The sequence below is a fragment of the Acomys minous genome (assembly GCF_964271855.1).
Source record: "Acomys minous genome assembly, chromosome: 16".
NCBI classification, from domain to species: Eukaryota; Metazoa; Chordata; class Mammalia; order Rodentia; family Muridae; genus Acomys; species Acomys minous.
The window spans coordinates 89,314,853-89,319,209 of NC_140498.1; the positions used below are offsets into that span (position 1 = coordinate 89,314,853).

General features: G+C 49.2%; 1 pseudogene across 1 annotated transcript; it reads right to left on the reverse strand.

Annotated features, from left to right (window-relative positions):
• Positions 1-1,701: 1,701 nt before the first annotated feature.
• Positions 1,702-3,761, reverse strand: LOC311587198 (glyceraldehyde-3-phosphate dehydrogenase-like; annotated as a pseudogene). Its single transcript has 2 exons — positions 3,474-3,761; positions 1,702-2,838 (listed from the first exon to the last, which is right to left on the reverse strand). The product of its transcript is annotated as a glyceraldehyde-3-phosphate dehydrogenase-like (transcript).
• Between the last annotated feature and the right edge of the window lie 596 nt (positions 3,762-4,357).

Here is a 4,357-nt window from a genome sequence, read left to right on the forward strand (position 1 = left end):
GGAAGTTTCGGTCTCTCAAATTCACTTTCAGCTCTTCGTCTCTTCTCTGTCCAGCTTCTCAGGGCAGGGTCGCTTCTTTTCTGTTGGGGGTCTGGGAGAGTCAGAGGGATGGTCAGGAATCCCCGTCACACCTCACGGTGGGCGCGTGTGGTGCGAATTCTTACTTTCATCGCTCGATGGGGTGTTTGTTATGGCCCCATGTGAGGAGACTGGTTACACCATTGCGTGGGTCCGGAAGCTGAGTTCAGGCAGGAAGTGAGGTCCTGGCACCGGAAGGAAGGCAGGCTCCAAACAACCTGCCTCCTCCAAGTAGGCCCCACCTCTTGAAAGTCCTTCAGCTTTCCTAAACAGCACCACCAGGCTGGGACAAAGTGACCCAACTCCTGGGGCCTGTCAGGGACATTTCATGTTAGCATCAATTAACTTTGCTCAGTTTGATATAAACTGTGGTCATGTGGGAAGAGGGGACCCACAGCTGAGAAAAATTCCTCCATCGGATTGGCCTGTGTGCAAACCTGTGGTGCATTTTCTTAATTAATGACTGATGGGGAGGGCCCAGGCTACGGTGGGTGGAGCCATCCCTGAGCTGGTGGTTCTGGGTTCTGAAAGAAAGCAGGCTGAGCAAAGCCACAAGGAGCAAGCCAGTAAGCAGCACCCCTCCATGGTCTCTGTCCCAGCTCCTGCCTCCAGGTTCCTGCCTTGGTTTCCTCTGATAACAGACAGTGATCTGTAAGATATGATAAAGTCTTTTTTTTAGAGTTGCTTTTAGTCATGGAGCTTCTCACAGCAAGAGGAGGCATGCTAAGCCAATATTCATCCCTCAATCTCTATTTTTCTCTGTGTTGCCTCTGTCTCTGTCTCTCTGTCTCTGTCTCTGTCTCTCTGTCTCTCTCTGTCTCTGTCTCTCTCTCTCTCTGTCTCTCTCTCTCTCTCTCTCTCTCTCTGTCTCTCTCTCGTTGGTTGTATATATGTGTGTGGGTACATGTGTACGTACATGTGTGATGTGTGTGTGTGTGTGGAGGCAAGAGGTCTACTTTGAGTGGCTGTCAGTTCTTGGGGAGATACCCACCTTGGCTTTTGTTTGCTTGCTTTGCTTTGTTTTCACACAGTCTCTCTGACTGAGACTTGGGCTTCTCCAGTCAAACTAGGCCGCCGGCTTGTTAGTGAGCTCTGGGGATCCCTCTGTCTCTGCCTCCCACAGAGCTGGGATTCTGGGCTGCTGTCAGTACTCCTAGCTTTTTATGCGAGTATTGGGGGACATGGCACAGGTCCTCATGGTTATGTGGCAAGCAAGCATTTTAGTGATTAAGCCATCTCCCAGGTCTTGCTCTTTCTTTTTAAGCTACCATGGTGCCTGACTATGGGGTACCATGTGTGTAGACAACACCATGATCAGGGCCCTGGAATGGTGCAACAGAAAGCTCCACCACCCTCAACACTTCACTTAACTCCTAGCTCCCATCTTCAGCCTTCGGTACAACCCTTTCTGTGTCATCACTGGGGGCAAAGCCATGGTATCTTTATGCAGCCACTATAGGGGCACACAGAATGGGCTGAGAGTGAGTTATTTCTGCCTTGTCACCTTTCCTTTAATATTTTTTTTTAGGGATGTAGAGAAGAGGATATCATTTTTTTTTTTTAGGTGCAGTGAGCTTTATTAATGGTATTCAAGAGAGTAGGGTGGCCTGGGCCCCTCCCTTTATTCTGGGGGTCTGGGATGGAAACTGTGATGGGAGATGCTCAGTGTCAGGGGCTGAGTTGGAACAGGGACTCCTCAGCAGCCAGGGGCCTCTCTCTTGCTCTCGTGTCTTTGCTGGGGTGGGTGGTCCAGGGCTTCTTACTCCTTGGAGGCTATGTAGGCCATGTGGTCCACCCCCCTGTTGTTGTAGCCATATTCATTTTCATACCAGGAAATGAGCTTTACAATGTTGTCATTGAGAGCAATGCCAGCCCCAGCATCAAAGGTGGAAGAGTAGAGGTCACTGTTAAAGTTGCAGAAGACAACCTGGTCCTCAGTGTAGCCTAGGATGTCCTTTAGTTGGCCCTCAGATGCCTGCTTTAACACCTTTTTGATGTCATCATACTTTGCAGGTTTCTCCAGTCAGCATGTCAGATCCATGATGGACACATTGGGGGTAGGAACATGGAAGGCCATGCCAGTGAGCTTCCTGCTCAGCTTGGGGATGACCTTGCCCACAGCCTTGGCAGCACCAGTGGATGAAGGGATGATGTTCTGGGCAGCCCCACGGCCATCACGCCACAGCTTTCCAGAGGGTTTATCCACAGTCTTCTGGGTAGCAGTGATGGCATGGACTGTGGTCATGAGTCCTTCTACGATGCGAAAGTTGTCATGGATGACCTCGGCCAGGGACGCTCAGCAGTTGGTGGTGCAGGAAGCATTGCTGACAATTTTGAGTGAGTTGTCATACTTCTGGTGGCTCACACCCATCACAAATGTGGGGGCATTGGCAGAAGGGGCAGAGATGATGACCCTTTTGGCTCCACCCTTCAAGTGGGCCCCGGCCTTCTCCATGGTGGTGAAGACACCAGTAGATACCACAGCATACTTGGTACCAGCATCACCCTATTTGATATTAGCAGGATCTAGCTGCTGGAAGATGGTGATGGGCTTCCCATTGATGACAAACTTCCTGTTCTCAGCCTTGACTTTGCCTCAGAACTTGCCATGGGTAGAGGCATACTGTATGGAAGTCAATGAAGGGGTCATTGATGGCAACAGTCTCCACTTTGCCAAATAAGAAGCAAGCCCTGATAACCAGGCACCCAGTACAGCCAAATCGTTTACTCCAACCTTCACTATCACGTCAAGGGACAAGGCTGGCATCACATGAGAAGATGCAGCTATCTCTGGAACAGGGAGGAACACAGCCAGGTACCAATTTTTTTTTATTCCACTCATCTATTGCTGTATAAAAACTGTCTAAAATTTTATGACTTATCACAAACTATTTTATGTTAAGCCATGATGTTGCAGGCTAGGAATTTGGATAGAGCTCAGCTGAGTGATTTTTCTGTTCTGTGTAGTGTTGACAGAGGTCAGGTCCAGTTGGGTTGGTCAAGGTTAGAGGTCAACAAGCCATATCCTTAAGGCCAGTATCAGCCCAGGATCTTTTTTATGACAAAGTTTCACTGAGACACCCATTCACTTACTGACTGTCTATAGTGGCTTTAAGTTCTAACAGCTGAGAGACTATATGACTTACAAAGCATCAGTTGAAGGAACTTGACATGGGGTTGAACTGGCCTGGAGCTGAAGTTGAAGGTGTGTCCCTGGCTGCCCTTTTGCCTGAACTTCTTGCATTTGTATTATTACTTTTCAGACCCATTCCTTCTCCCCGAAAGAGGTAGGGGGATGCAATGCCAGCTAATGAAAGGTTCTAGATAATCAGGAGTTAGGCTCAGCACCTTGTTTTCTTCTTAATGTTTATATGTAGAGATGTTTGGTCCCTCACGCACTTTACACTTTCCCTCCACTTCATCTTGCTGGAGTTGGGTAGGATGAGTTCCGCATTCCTTGAAGGTGGCTGCCAGCCCCTTCTTGGCTCCTCTTCCGCGACTCTGACATGACATAGGTTCAGTGCACTTGGGGCCTCTCTATGGGGAGTCTGGATTTGGAGACTGATCAGTGCTCCATAGCTGTCCACGTCAGAGCCTCTGCCATAGAAGGCTCTCCCTGTTCCCTTGACCCACAGGTATTTCTGGTCCTGACTTGCTGGTCTGCTGGGAGCTGACATTCCCATGTCACGTCCTGATGATTCAGTGGCTAGGGGGAGAATAGAGGGCTTGGTAGTCTTTTCTCACACCTATCATGTTCCATCAAATCACTCCCTCCATGGATGTTTGGACCTTGGCTATCAAAGGCTTCATTGTCCGGGTGAATGCTTGAATTTTCTACTTATTCCTCTCTGCTCACCTTTCTTTTCTCCCTTCGCTCTGAGAGAGGGGGGAAGAAGCATTTCTTCTGTGTGTGCTTCCCCCTTTCCCCCTCTCTCTGTGCGTAGGCAGTTAATGCCTAAAGTTCATGGATTTGCAAAGGGCCCACTGACAGCAAGCCATCGACTGCCTCTAAAGGTTGCCTTGCCTCTTGCCTTCTTTTTGTTTTCAATTAGTGCCTTTGAGTGTTAAGAATACTTCATAGAGAGGCATGGCTCAGAGGCTGGGAGTGCATGATGCTCTCCGGAGGATGCATGCTAAGCTCCCTGGACCATGTGGGTGGTTCACAGCCACTATCTATAGCTCCAGCTTTAAGTCGCCCAACACCCTCTTCTGGCTTCTGTGAGTGCCTGCACCCACGTGCCTGTACTCACACACATTTACATAAGCAAATCATCACATG